General features: G+C 34.2%; 1 protein-coding gene across 4 annotated transcripts in view; it reads right to left on the bottom strand.

Moving 5' to 3' along the window:
- Positions 1 to 16,560, bottom strand: part of GRIA2 (glutamate ionotropic receptor AMPA type subunit 2) — a 149,447-nt gene that overhangs the window by 4,712 nt on the left and 128,175 nt on the right. The gene's annotated exons all lie outside the window — the stretch shown is intronic.

Genomic DNA, 16,560 nt, shown 5'->3' with positions numbered 1-16,560 from the left:
AACGGGAAAGAAAGAAGGGCTAATTGCAGCAGTATAATTGAGGGAATATTTATCTTAAAATTAATTGTCTCAAAAGCAAAGACAGACATCAAAAGAGTTACTTAATACTTTATCAGAGCAAAAAAGAAAGCTGAGCACAGAGTTGGAAAGTCATTGCATTTGAGTATCTGCTTATTTTTCTATTCACAATTTTCTCAACTGACTAATCCCTCTTGTGAAGGTGGCTCTGAATAACCCCTTTTATTATTGTAACATAGGAGGTTTGAAATGGAAACGGGAAATTGAAAACTTACTTTTACGATTCATGAGATTTGGGGGGATTTTTGTTTTTTACTCAAAGGAATTTTGAAAATATAATCTTTATCTTAGAGAAAGCAAGGATAGATCAATTCATTATAAGCAAACACAATGTAAATTGACATTTGTTTGGAATGCTGCCCTGGGAACTAGGGCAGATATGTATGTAGATAGATAGACAGATAGAGACATAGACATAGACGTAGACGTATACATAGACATATATGTACACACACACACACACACACACACACACGTACTCTATTTTGGTAAAAATCCAGAGTCGAGTGTAAACAAAGTATGGGGTAGACTTGTATCACCGAAGTTTATAATTCAAGTAACAGCAAGAGGTGCTCAGACATTGGTTGTGCCTTTTCATTGTCTCCATCTGAAGAGGGACTGCTCTGTAGAGACAGCCCACAGACCATGCCAGCCCAGGCGTCTCTGCTGTGAGAAGAGCCAGATGCCCTCCCAAAAAATACTTCACCCTAAACTTATATGAGTTCCTTACTTATTAATAATATTCTTATTATCTAATAATTTACCTAAACCATTCTTAAATCTGTTTCTATTTCTAAACACTGCCCCTTCCTGAGGAAACAGATTTAAAACTCAATTACTTAGCAAATCAGGTTTCCTCTTTGCTGTGACAGTACATCCATGACACTGAAAACTCTACTAGGTCCCCAAGTAGGGAAATTTTATCTTCATAAACCTCATGGTGTCTAGTGCATCTTGCACATAAGAGATTCATAATTAATGTATGCTAACTGAATAAGCCCTGCAAATTGTTTAGAAAGACTGTCTTTGCTTTATCTGCATCTTTGCCTACTGTACAAGATATTTATCCTGTTTTTTCTCCTACATTTTCCCTTCGTAGTCTCTACCAAATTAAAAGATCTACATTAGTTGAGTTTGATTATATATCATGCAAACTCATAAAACTTCAAGGTCTTTTTATAGCAAATTTCCACAAAAATAGGTAATATCAAAATGTTTTGGAAAAAAAAATCACATGCTGATAAAGAAGATTTCAAAATTAAATTATAGAATAATTGTATCACCTCATTCATTAACTATCGATTATTCCAAGTTCGAAATATCAATTTTGGGACATAAATATATTTCATAAAATGCTTCATAAATATGTGTGCCCTTCAGGGAAAATCCAAAAATTAACAAAGATGTGAAAGGAAAAATAGAAATTAAACAAAAGATGACTTCTTTTTAAAAAGACTGTTTTTAGATTAACATATTCAAGTTGTTCCAAACATACTTGTTTTTTTTTTTTAATTCCAGTATAATTAACATATGGTGTTATATTAGTTTCAGGTGTATAATATAGTGACTGAACAATGCTATACATTGCTCAGTGCGCATCATGATAAGCGTACTCTTAATCCCCATCACCTGTTTCACCCATCCCATCTACTTCCCCTCTGGTAACCATCAGTTTGTTCTCTATAGTTAAGAGTCTGCTTTTTTATTGGTAAAGACTAAATTTTTAAGGGACTTTTAGATGACTTGAAATATGTAAAAAATAATATTCATTAAGTGAAGAAAAATTCCTGTTTCATTCATAAAATCTTTCCCGTTAGTTTAAGGATATTTTTCAATGTGTAAATAAAATATTATTTCTAAGCAGTAGAGGATTTTAAAATGCAATATGGAAAAAATACATATATAGCTTTAGTGGTTTTTTTTTAAGATTTATTTATTTGTTTGAGAAAGAGAGTATGTGAGAGTGGGGGAGGGGCAGAGAGAGAGACTCTCAAGCAGACTCCCCACTGAACATGGAGCCCAACATGGGGTTCAATCTCACAACCCTGTGGTCATGGCCCTGAGATTATCACCTGAGCTGAAACCAAGAGTGGGGTGCTCAACTGACTGAGCCACCCAGGCATCCCTAGCTATGGTGTTTTGACACAGCTACTCAGTCTCTGTGTTTGTAGCTTTGAATCATTTGGAAAATAATGCAGGTTCTGATACAGTAATCTAGACATGTAAGTTCTAGTAAGTTAAATCAGTCACTTTTTGTGATTGATTAGGCCCCACATGTATTATAACATGGCATATTTTTTAACTGAGTAGGATTTATGATATAATGGTGGATTAATAAAAAATCTATAAATTAATATAATCTATAAATTATAAAGTTTCTGCTGATACTGCATAAGGCTAAAAGTAATTTTTTCATAGGTCAGAATTTTTGAAAGATACATACATTTTCCCAATGGGTTCATTCATTTGTCTCCCAGTTCTTAGTTTACTGTTTGCTTCCTTAACAAAGGTAATGAAATGTTTTCATAACAGTATCTGTTCAAGAACTATTTGTTTGAACAGATTTGGCCAAAGGTGCACAAGAAAGGTAATTCACAAACAGTATAATACCATTTTGTTGAAAGTGTCATTCAAGACATTTGATTTGAACTTTCTAGCTGCATTCAAAAAAAAGAATAGAAACAATCTGACTAGATATTTACTGAGAGACGGTTCAGAGGATCTGTGTTTAATTTTTATTGACTATCTCAGGAAAATTATTAGTCTGAACTAAATAAGTAAATAGATGATGCCTAGAAAGCCTGTTCTTCAAAACCACAGCAACTGAAAAAAAATCAGCAAAAAGGCAATCCAAAGGCCAAGGGAAACTCTCCCTAGGCCTCCGATCCAAGAGCCTGCATGAGAAATTATAGTTATTTTTACTGCCAGGTTAGTTTAGGTGACAATGTTTAGTTTGTCCTAATTTGTGAGTTAATGGGTTATCTGATACACTAGAGAGAACACTACAATCTTCCTAACTATCCCAGCCTCTTGATAAGTTATTTCTTAGACTATACTTACAATAGACTAAAAAGAAAAATTGGGATTTTTTTCCAAATTAAGAAAATCCAATGTGGTCAACTAAGGTAATATATATAGTGTTCCCTATTAAAATTCTGTATCCCAGTAGTTTACATTACAGGCATATTCTACATCCAGAAAATGTAGGCAATTATCCGAAAACTGTAGGTCAAATACTGATCAAATTGACTCAGTTAGCCCCAGCGTATGGACTTTGAACATGCGCACCAGGCAATGACGATCACTACCCTTCTAAGCAATGTTTAAATCTCAGCATGTTTTAGCACAGAAGATAGAACACAGGCAAATCATATTGACTTTTTAAATAAACCACACACTTTCCTGTACTTTGTAATAGCGGTCCAGAGAGAAGAGAATGGTGCAATGCAGAAGGAAAATGAAGGACTGGCATTCATTTCTAATCTCCCAGGGCCATCTAAGCCTTTATTAGGAATCATCATAACTCCCTTTCCACCTCTCTCCCAAACCTAAGTACTGCTTTCACCAGATTTAAATGCCCTCAATATGCAGGTATTTTAAAAATATCAACTATAGCTAAGCCAAGAAAGACTGTATTTTTAAGTTTAATGTTAAGTCAAGGACAGCAGTTCTTTCAGGAAGTATGATAAAGTGAAATGAATTTCTTCAGGATGGCATCTGCCATCACATTTTTATGAGGAGATAAGTGATGCCCTGTTAAGAGGTGACAGATGATAGCTTGGTCAGGACAACAGTTCGGACTACCTTGTGTTTCTTAAGCAGCCAAGACTCTGAACATGGCTGGTCAAATCTCTTTCCATGGTTTGATATTAGGCATATTGATTTGACTAATAGGCATATTGATTTGACTAAGATTTCACAAAAATGACTATTTGAAATTTTAATGTCCACTTAGAAAATATACCCATTGTCTAGTGTTATTGTGGAAAAGCTCCATATAAACTATACAGACCAAGGGTGCATGGGTGACTCAGTCGGTTGAGTGTCAGACCCTTGGTTTCAGCTCAGGTTATGATCTCAGGGTCAAGGGATTGAGCCCCCATTGGGCTCCATGCTCCATGAGGCATTTGACTGAGATTCCCTCTCTCTCCTCCCTCTGCCCCTCCCCCTGTTCGCACTTCCTCTCTAAGACAAATAAAATCTTTACAAAACAAACAAACAAACAAACAAAAAAACTAAACAGACTGGATCTAATTATATCTAAAGAGAAAATGGCTTCCTTTTTTGTGAAAGAATAGTCATTTTAATTTAGTTTTATTTATTCTTCATATACAGTAATATAAGATTAATTTTTTATAACAGCTAAATAAGCCTTTCTCCCTTTGGGAAAAAATGACTTTTTAAAGGAAATGGTTGTTACCATTCTGAAACATACACATTTACTCAAGAATTAGTAGAAGCATGGGTCCTGCATTACAGACATTCTTTACTAGTCTATTAATCCTTACACAGTTCACTTTCCAAAAAAACCAATCTCATTTATCCAGTACTATAAAATATCAAAATACCTATGATAATGTCAGGAGAATATTTGTTGCTAGAATGGAAATTCTAAATGATTTCCAAACACAAATGACATCTCAAAAGTTCTAAGTGAAGATTTTCAAATGGCCGATATGACTTTATACCGGGAGTTAAATTAAAGCATTTTTAGAGCTGTGCTCCCCACTGTGGTAATCTCTCAACCTTATTTTCCCTTCAAACATGAATAGATACTTTTCATGACAAACTCTTTCTTTTTTCCTAGAAAAACTACAATGTCTGAGGTAGTATAACGACTAGTAAGAAGGTGAGTCTCTCTGTGAGTGCAAGAACTTGACCTAAGGCATCTAAATATATAGATTAGAGTGTCAAAGTGGCTCAGTCAGAACAGCATGGGACTCTTGATCTTGGGATCGTGAGTTTGAGCCTCACGTTGGGTGTAGAGATTACTAAAAAGTAAATTAATAAATTGAAGTGTCAAACTGTGAATTAATAACTTATTTCCTAGTCCATTTGGTTGACATTCTATAAAAATTTGCACTTGGGACAAAAGATAATTGCCCTTCATTTTAGGATTTTATCCTTTTGTCTGATTCTTTAGCGTTCCTGTGGAACTCATAGCGTGGCTCATTGCTTCATTGCAGGCAGCAGCCAAAATTCAAACTGTTCCTGGAAACCACTAGAGTTGGCAGGCAAAAGAAAGAAAGAAAGAAAGAAAAACTTCACATAGGTCTCATTCTGTTATTCTTTTCTGTTAACAAACCTGCAATCCCTAAAAAAAAAAAAAAAAAAAAAAAAAAAGCTTCTATATTTTCTGAGTGACAGTCACTTATTTGAGATCAGAATTTTAAAAATCCACTAGCATATACTGGAATTGTAATTTTTGATAGTTGAATCGCCCTGCATATAGAGTGCATCTGTCGTCCGTCATTTAGATGTAATTTCCAACATAAACAACATATAGTCAAATTGAACCAATGGCATCTTCGTATTTTAAATTGAGTGCTCCTTGTCACTCTCTGTATCATGCATCATTTGAAGTCTTCATGTCCTACTACCTCTTTGAATGAAGCTAAAATAACATTGTCTTTTAAAGCTTCATCCTTCAATGGTGACCGTAACTATATTTATTAAATGTGAATGGTATTTAAAGGTAAAAGTTATAAAATTGTTTTTGTGAAATTATTACAAAACAAGTGGTAGGAGGAGAAAAGCATGTGGCCTTAGTAAGGACAAAACAGAATGGTTAGAGAAATAAGAGAAAATATGAGAAAGCACTAGGATTTCATAAATTAAGGGAGGAAAAAGTATCAAATGAATTTGCATGATGGTATTACATACAGTACAATTTTTACAAAGCATGATAACACACTCAAAACATTTCAATTTGGCCAGAAAGACATTTAGTGATCCTTTTAGGAAGGCAATTTTCAGAGTTCTAAAGGAGACCAGATTTGAAATGAATGAAGGAGAAAATGGCTAGTATGGGGGAAAAAAGGAGGTTCTAAGAAACAAATTTATGAATGTATCAGCTCAAAGGAATGGAAGAAGAGAAATTGAAAATAAAGGAGAGTACTGCCACAAGAGAGACTTTTCAAAATTACGGATCATCTGAACAGAGGGATATGGAGAGAATAAAAACACTATTAGGGTACGAGTTTTTGAGCAACATTTTTGATAATTGGAAAAAAATGTTGTCAAAGGCCCAAGCAGAGATATTAGCGTTACAGAAAAGGGGACAACTCTTCTGACACTGGTGGAATAAAAACTTGAAGAATGGAATTATATTGGCAAATATAACAGCCAAATCTACTTTCATGCCTGTGTCCAGCACTGAAAGTGGTTTTGTCTTAATGGGGATTCCCCCAGTAAAAATCCCATTAATGAAAATTGTGAATTAGAATATAATTTATCTCTTCAACATACTAAAAAAGTATTTGATTTAGGTTACTTATAAGAAAGTAACATATCTAAAATATAAGTCCATCTTATCTCCATTTCTGGGAGTCCCAGAGCATACACAACAAGAAAACATTGTATTTATGTTCCAAATACAAATCCATTTTTAAGGTTATGAGCTGAGAACATGGAGCAAAACATAAATAAAAATAATATAATAGCATTGGGTGTTATATGCAACTAATGAATTATTGAACTCTAACATCTGAAACTTATGATGTACTATTTGCTGGCTAATTGAATTTAAATTAAAAAAAAACCAATATAATAAAACAAAAAAGTGCTTTGCACCTTGGCCCTTAATTCATTTTTTGATACTACTTTTTCACTTTACTTGCCAATAACAATAGAAACACAAAAAAGGAAAGGGGAAAAAAAGAAACCAATGAAACCTAAAATGTGTTCTGTATTTCAGGCATAACCATTACATGTAATAAAATCCCTAGACCTCTTCTGAGCCTTTTGAAATCAGTCTTGCTAATAAAAGTTTATCTCATTACACGGAAAAAAATAAAAGACTACTTACTTTTAAAGGGCTTTTTTAAATTTAAAAAGAAACTCACTATTTTCTTTAATGACAAAAAAAAAAAAAAATCAGATGCAGAAATGGACCTCCATAGCACAAATAAATGGAAAAGGAAAACTAAGAGTCGGATTGTACCAAGAGAGATTATCAGAGTTTAATTTCATCAGTGTACCACTTCTGACTCATTATTTAGCTATATATATATATAGCTATATATTGCTATATATATATATATTGCTATATATATATAAACTCATATATATATATGAGTTTTTGCTCATCTATTGATTTTCTTCTGTATAATAAAAACTACACCATTTACTTCTTGTAAAATGTTAATAGGAAACATTTGAATAAAGTCAATAAGACATTTTCTTAGACATTCTTTTGCTCATTTAGATTCATTAAAATTTGATGTTTTAACACTATAACCTTTAGAATTTAAAATAAAGGAAAATTTATATTCAAATTATCAATTCTGTTATGTCATGAATCAAGTCAGTGGGAAATATCCTTCGAATCCTTAAAAATCAGCTGTATGGGGTAACTATCAGCATTATATATGATGTCTCAAAGCATGTTTTTCTTTTTTTATTAAAATGCGAAAGTTAGCTATTCTTAAAGGATTATAGTTAACACAATATTTTATAGAAGTATGACTTGATTTATTGATTTTCTTTAGGATTTTTCTATAAAATTAGTCTCTCATTTTATTTTTTAATTTTTTTAAAGTTTGTTTTGTTTTGTTTTTTTAGTAATCTCTACATCCAACATAGAGCTCAAACTCACACTCCAGAGATCAAGAATTGTTTGCTCTTTCAACTAAGTCAGCCAGGCACCCCATAATTAATCTCTCACTTTAAATAAAACCAATTCTTCAAACATACTAACAAGATTCACATTAAACTATAATTCTAGCAATTTCTCAGCTTCTTAAAAATTGAAATGGTATTTATGAAAGAATATAAGTAAAAGGATATTAACAGCTTAAAGTTTTTGAAAGATTAGCACTAGAATGGACCTTAAAAACCATTTACTATATTCCAAGTCCCTTATTTTAGGAGCAAGACTCAGGAAGATTGAATAACTTGTCTAAGTTAGCATAGTTTGTTAGTCCTTAGAAGAACAAGGAAAAAGATCTGGATACCCAAATCTTCAATATATGTATTCATACATTAAACCATAAAAATACTCAAGCATTGTGTTTGGATAAGCAATGTTGTATTAAGAACAACATGTATTAAGAAGAAAAAGTCACTTGATTATATCGTAAAATTTAGAGCAATTCAGTTAAATATTATTGCATAATTCATTGATAAGTAAACTGAGGTTTAAGTAGATTGGATCTGTTGTAGCATCTTAATCAATCAAAAATAAAGTTAAATTATGTATCAGAGTTATCTTTGGCATTTTGAAATTACTTTCAAATGTTAAAAATACAGAGTCAGGTTAATTAATATATAAAATCATATCCTTTTGAGAATTTTCTGCATAGAAAACAACGTCTTTAAATGTTACTTTTTACCTTTTTTTTTTTTTTTTTTGAGAGAGAGACCAAACAGGGATGGGGGTAGAGGTAGGAGGAGAGGGAGAGACAGAATCTTAATCAGGCTCCACGCTCAGTGCAGAGCGCAGTGCGGGCTCAATTTCATGACTCTGAGATCATGACCTGAGCCAAACCCAAGAGTCAAACGTTCAACCAAGACACCGAGATGCTCCTGTCTTTAAATTTTAAAATGTAATAGGTATTTCCATGGTTCATTCCCTTAAGAAGGCTAAATGATATGATTACTGAAGTATACTACTAGTTATGTCTTATATATTACTTATATGTATGCATATAATGTGAATTGATAATGCAAGAGGAAGAGCAAGTAATCCCGTATAATCAGATCTTTTATTTTTAATGGGGTTACTCAACTGACCTATTCAAGGTCTATTTGAACAGAGATTATCTTGGGTATCATCAGTGTATTTGACAAAATATCTCATTTTTGTTGGTTACAGAGAGAGGGTTATTAGAATTAGGAGGGCTTATGATTAAAATATCAACCACATTCAAAGAGTATTTATTGGTTATTATTTATTAACCAGCAAATACTAAACTGAAGGGAAACTTTTTTATACTGATTCTATACATAGTCCCATTCAGTTCAGTGTTTCAGTCAATTTGGATGAAAACGTAAATGACAAATGTTTCAAAGTTACAGATATTTGTATGATAGATGACAGAATCAATATTTTAACTTTATAGGCTTGGGCAAAGAAGCCTAAGACCAAGGTGAAATTTAACAGGGATGAATGCAAAATCTGGCATAGGCTTCAATCAACTGCATATTCACAGAATGGAAGATATGAGGCTTACTGCAATTCATCTTAAAATCACCCAGGTGATTTTAGGAAAATCTATTAATATGATACAGTTGCCACAAACAGTAATAAACTTGAAGGTTTTATATGGAATTATAAAGCCTAGATAATAGTTGTAATTTCAAATACCTTGAAGGCCAAAAAGAAAATGTAAGTGAGTGAAACAGACAAGGATGAGGTAAAAGAATGGTGTGCCTGTAGTAACTGGACAGTACATTCTCTAGTGAAAGCATTTTTTCCCTTTCCCTTTATTTTTCTTTAATGTAAATATGCTTTTGTCTGAAGAACACAACTGTTCAAGCTGAAACAGGTCTGAAATCTCATATTCTGGCTAAGATCTTCTGAAGTTAGAACAAGTCACAACCTATATCTAGGTAACACACATGAAGAATAATACTGAAAGGAGGAGGGAAGATGGTGGAAGAGTAGGAAACCTGCATTTCTCTGGTCCCTTGAATTCAGCTAGATATCTATCAAATCATTCTGAACACCCATGCATTCAACCTGAGATCTAAGAAAAGAATTGTGCAATTCTGCAAATAGAAAATCAACCACTTTTTGCAAGGTAGGAGGGGCAGAGAAGTAAATTTGAGGGGATATATAGGATATATTGCAGGGGGAGGGAGCCTCCAGAAGCTGGCTACTGGAAAGTGATATCGCAGGGAAGTGCAAAATTGGAACTTTTAGGAGTCTGCTCCTATGAAGGATATCCCTGGCTGAAATGTGCTCAGGTGGAGAAGAGGGGTAGAATCCTAGGTGGGACAGCGTTGTCTTATGATCCCCAGGGTCACAGAAAGAGCAGGGGTGCCTGAATGTGGCAGAGTTCCCAGGCATCAGAGCAGGGAAGCTGGCTGCTATCAGCAAGCCCAGGAGTGGGCTCTCAGCTCGGTTTGCCATAAACCATGAACTGTTGCATGGTCAATCAACCGCTCTCCAAGCAGGGGCCCAAGGAGCAGCAAAACCTCTGTGAGATTTACCCCGCCCCCCACCCTTACTGTGGAGAAGTGGCCCTCTGTGTGAAGGATCCGGCAACTACTCCCAGAGCAGCAGCCCAGGAAGGAGCAAAACTGCTGTGAGACCCTGCTCCTTCCCCAGGAGTCTGTCGAGTTTGGCAATCTGGAAGAAATGGATGCATTCCTGGAAACTTATAAACTATCAAAACTGAACCAGGAAGAAATAAAATACCCGAACAGACTCATAACCAGCAAGGAAATTGAAGTGGTTTTCAAAAACCTCCCAACAAACAAGAGTCCAGTGCCAGATGGCTTCCCAGGGGAATTCTACCGAGCATTTAAAGAAGAGCTAAGACCTATTCTTCTGAAGCTGTTTCAAGAAATAGAAAGGGAAGGAAAACTTCTAAACTCATTCTATGAGGCCAGCATTACCTTGATTCCAAAACCAGACAATGACCCCATCAAAAAAGAGAATTAGAGACCAATATCCCTGATGAACATGGATGCCAAAATTCTCACCAGGATACTAGCCAATAGGATCCAACAGTATATTAAAAGGATTATTCACCATGACCAAGTAGGATTTATTACTGGCTTGCAAGGGTGATTCAACATTTGCAAATCAATTAACATGATACATCACATTAATAAAAGAAAGGACAAGAACCATATGATCCTCTCAATTGATACAGAAAAAGCATTTGACAAAATATAGCATCCTTCCTTGATTAAAACTCTCCACAGAGTAGAGATAGAGGTAACATATCTCAATATCATAAAAGCCATCTATGAAAAGTCCACAGCAAATATCATTCTCAAAAACTGAGAGCTTTTCCCCTAAGGTCAGGAACACAGCAGGGACGTCCACTCTCACCACTTTTGTTCAACATAGTACTAGAAGTCTTAGCCTCAGCAATCAGACAACAAAAAGAAATAAAAGGTATTCAAATTGGCAAAGAAGAAGTCAAACTCTTACTCTTCACAGATGACATGATACTTTATTTGGAAAACTCAAAGACTCCACCCCAAAATTGCTAGAACTCATACAGGAATTCAGCAAAGTGGCAGGATATAAAATCAATACAGAGAAATCAGTTTCATTTCTGTTCACTAACAAAGAGACAGAAGAAGAGAAATTAAGAAGTTGATCCCATTTATGTTAGCACCAAAACCCATAAGATACTTAGCAATAAACCTAACCAAAGAAAGGTTTAGATCTGTACTCTAAAAACTACAGAACACTTATGAAAAAAATTGAAGAAGACACAAAAAAATGGCAAAACGTTACATGCTCATGGAATGGAAGAATAAATATTGTTAGAATGTCTATGCTACCCAGAGAAATCTACACATTGAATGCAATCCCTATGAAAATACCATCAACAATTTCACAGAGCTGGAACAAATAATCCTCAAATTTGTATGGAACCAGAAAAGATGCTGAATAACCCAAGCAATGTTGAAAAAGAAAACCAAAGCTGATGGTATGACAATGCAGGACTTAAAGCTATATTACAAAATTGTAATCAAGACAGTAAGAAGGGCCTGTTATATGATGAGCACTGGATGTTACATGCACCTGATGAATTACTGAACTCTACATCTGAAACTAATAATGTTCTATATGTTGGCTAATTGAATTTAAACAAAAAACAACAAACAAACAAAACCCCCAAAACAAAACAAAACAAAACAAAACAAAACAAAACAAAAAAGACATTATGGTACTGGCACAAAAACAGTCACACAAATCAATGGAACAGACTAGAGAACCCAGAAATGGACCCTCAACTCTATGGTCAACTAATCTTTGACAAAGAAGGAAAGAATACCCAATGGAAAAAGGACCATCCCTTCAACAAATGGTGTTGGGAAATTGGACAGTCACATGTAGAAAAATGAAACTGGACCAATTTCTTACACCATACACAAAGATAAACTCAAAATGGATGAAAGACCTAAATGTGAGACAGGAATCTATCAAAATCCTAGAGGAGAATTTAGGCTGCAACATCTTCTACCTTGGCCTCAGCAACTCTTTGTAGACATGTCTTCAAAGGCAAGGGAAACAAAAGCAAAAATGAACTATTGGGACTTCATCAAGATAAAAAGCTTCTGCACAACAAAGGAAATAGTCAACAAAACTAATAGGCAACCTACGAAATGGGAGAAGAGATTTGCAAATGACATATCAGAGAGAAGGCTAGTATCCAAGATCTATAAAGAACTTATGAGACTCCACACCCAACAAACAAATAATCCAGTCAAGAAATGGGCAGAAGACATGAACAGACGTTTCTCCAAAGAAGACATACAAATGGCCAACGAAACATGAAAAAATGCTCCACATCACTTGGCATCAGGGAAATACAAATCAAAACCACAATGAGATACCACCTCACTCCAGTCAGATTGGATGTAACAAGTCAGGAAACAACAAATGTTGGTGAGGATGTGGAGAAAGGGGAACTCTCTTATACTGTTGGTGGGAATGCAAGCTGGTGCAGCCAGTCTGGAAAATAGTATGGAGGTTCCTCAAGAAGTTAAAAATAGAACTACCTATAACCGAGCAATGGCACTACTAGGTTTTTATCCCAACGATACAAATGTGTTGATGCAAAGGGGCACCTGTACCCCAGTGTTCATAGCAGCAATGTCCACAATAGCCAAACTGTGGAAAGAGCCAAGATGTCTATTGACAGATGAATGGATAAAGAAGATTTGGAATACAAACACACGCGTGCGTGCACGCACAATGGAACATTACTCAACCATCAGAAAGGATGAATACTTATCATGTACATCAGTGCGGGTGGAACTGGAGGGCATTACGCTGAGTAAAATAAGTTAATCAGATAAAACAATTATCATATGATATTGCTCATATGTGGAATATAAGAAAGTGCAGAGGATCATAGGGGAAGGGAGGGAAAACTGAATGGGAAGTCATCAGAGAGGGAGAAAAACCATGAGAGACTCTTAACTGTAGGAAACAAACTGAGAGTTGCTGAAGGGGAGGTGGGTGGGGGATGGGGTAATTGGGTGAGGGGCATTAAGGAGGGCAGGTGATGTGATGTGGCATTGGGTGTTATACACTGATGAATTATTGAACTCTACATCTGAAACTAATAATGTACTATACGTTGACTAATTGAATTTAAATAAATAAAAGAATAATACTGAAAAAGCTACATTCGAAAGATAGATACCAGAATAAAGGGCTTGAAAATATAATTTAATAAAGAATGGTGGAAGGAATTAAGAATTCTTAGGTTAGATGATGAGAAAATTTATGGAAAAGATGAGTTATCTTATGTATTTGATTTATGTGTCATATGAAAAAGAAAGCAATTACTAAAGTCAGAATAGGACCAATGAACGAAAACACTTAGGAAGCAAGTTTTAGTTTCAAAGAAATTTCTAAAAACTGTAACAATAAAAAGTAACAAAACGAAATTTAATGCTAAGGAAAGTGGCAAGTTAGCATTCATAAGATATATTCAATAATAGTTTGCATGATTAATTCTTTATAAATGTCACAATGTTTCAAACATGAATAGAATTTGAGAGGTAATTTATAACCCAAGCCCTGTGTTTAAAGATGAAAATGCTGATGCCACCTGAGATCACCATGTATAGAAGGAACTTGATCTTTTATGTGAGAGTTTGCTTCTAAAACACTTTAATGGAGCTTCTTTGTCCAACCTCAACATGGCATCTACAGAAATAGGGAATTTTAAGTATAACCTTTCTTAAGCAATTAAAAGATGTATGCAATTATGGGCAAAATTGCTTTTTGTTGGTTAATTATCTAATTTAAAAGACTGTGAGATTCTTTTTTGTTATGAATGAACAAATTTTCAGGGGAGCACAGTTATTTCCAGAAACACTACTACAGCATGTGCACTGTATTCTTTAACAACATACTATTATTTCAGCAAATAAGTAAATACTACTACATGTCCCATTCTCAGGCTTCAGATTGGTGTCTCGGTACTCTGAAGTTACACAAAGAAAATAAGGAAATCCCAACACAATGACCAAATTTCTCTTATTAATTTTATTTAAGAAAATTTGATTTTAGAAAAAAAAAATGATGGTTGCCTAAATGTGAAGCCATTCTTTACTCCTCTTCTCCCCTCCCCAATATGGTGCAATATTTTATATCCTTTTATATTATGAATCACGTGGCCAACTTTACAGAAATACTTATTTTTACTGCTTTTGTGGGTTTTTTTCATACTCTCAATAATTAAAAAACTGGCAGAAGACATGAACAGACATTTCTCCGAAGAAGACATACAGATGGCTAACAGACATATGAAGAGATGCTCAATACTACTGATCATCAGGGAAATGTAAATCAAAGATATCACCTCACACCTGTCAGAATGGCTAAAATCAACAACGTAAGAAACAGCAGGTATTGGCAAGGATCCAAAGAAAGGAGAACCCTCTTGCACTGTTGGTGGGAATGCAAACTGGTGCAGTCACTCTGGAAAACTGTATGGAGATTCTTCAAAAAATTAAAAATACAGCTAAACTATGATCCAGTAATCACACTACTGGGTATTTACCCCCCAAATAAAAAAACACTAATTCAAAGGGATACATACACTCCTATGTTTACAGTAGCATTATTTACAATAGCCAAGATATGGAAGCAGCCCAAGTGTCCACTGAAAGATGAATGAATAAAGAAGATGTGGCATATATATATATATATATATGAAATATATATATATTACGATTTAGCCATAAAAAAGAATGAAATCTTGCCATTTGCAAGACATAGATGGGGCTAGAGAGTGCAATGCTAAGTGAAGTAAGTCAGTCAGAGAAAGACAAATACCATATGATTTCATTCATATGTGGAATTTAAGAAACAAAACAAATGAGCAGAGGAAAAAGAGAATCCAAGAAACAGATTCTTAAGAACAAACTGATGGTTACCAGAGGAGAGGTGGGTGGAGGGATGGGTGAAAAGAAATTGGGGATAAAGAGTACACTTACCATGATGAGCACTGAGCGATGTATACGATTTATTCAATCACTATACCATACACCTGAAACTAATATAACCTTGTACATTAACTACACTGGAATTAAAATTTAAAACTTAATAAAAAAAGAAAATCGCTGAATTTGATTTTTAAATAAGCAAAGAAACAAAAAAACCTTGGCACTCAGGGGAAGTAAAACAAGAAAACGGTAGCAAAGGAGAAAGGGTAGCAAAAGTCACAGAGTGTCGATGAAATATCATTAACATACAGACATGTTGGGCCCCTTGGCTTATAAATATGAATCCCTCTAGCAAATCAAATACTACAGTATTTTCTACCTTTCTTACCCTCCACTATCATGCTACTAACCCAATACGGAAAGTTTACTGTATCCTGCAAAAAACATTTTAAAGACAGTGATACAAATCTTTTCAGATAAAAAGTTCAAAGTCATTTCATCATTAAGGTATTGCCTTCCATATAAAAGGATTTATCATAAAGTCCCCTTATTTGCCATGTCAAGAATAAAGGACTATCAAGAAAGCGAGTTGGAGCAAAAAAATACAGGACAATGACTATATATAAGTAATTTCACATATATGTGAATATACTAGCCACCTTAATATGTACTTTATTATATCTATTAAATATATACTATATTGTACTAACTACATTAAAATTTCTGTGCACTTATGTGTCTATCTACCTCATGACTGGTATATTTAATATTGAAAAAGTATAAATATTCATGCCTGCCTCTAATTTTTTTTTAATACCAATCTGCCATTTTTTTTGAATTCTAGTCACTACCTTGTAAGAAGGAACATCAACCATTTATGAATTTAAATTTTTTAATACTACAAAACACCTCCTAATAAGATAGGTTCGTTCCTTATTTTTTCTTTTTGTTTTGTTTTTTGTGTGTGTTATCTGGGGTAGGTTTTTTTTTTTTTTATTGTGGTAAAAAATAATACATGACATGAAATCTATCTTTAACAAATTTGTAAGTATACAGTACAATATTATCTATATGGGTATTATTGTACAGAAGGTTTTTAGAACTTTTTCATCTTGCATGACTGAAACTATACCCACTGAACAGCAACTTTCAATTCCCTCCTCCCTCCAG

Source organism: Ursus maritimus, unplaced genomic scaffold (assembly GCF_017311325.1).
Source record: "Ursus maritimus isolate PB19 unplaced genomic scaffold, ASM1731132v1 scaffold_11, whole genome shotgun sequence".
Taxonomy (NCBI): Eukaryota; Metazoa; Chordata; class Mammalia; order Carnivora; family Ursidae; genus Ursus; species Ursus maritimus.
The sequence above is the reverse complement of the archived record's forward strand: the minus strand, read 5'-3'. Positions and strand labels throughout refer to the sequence as shown.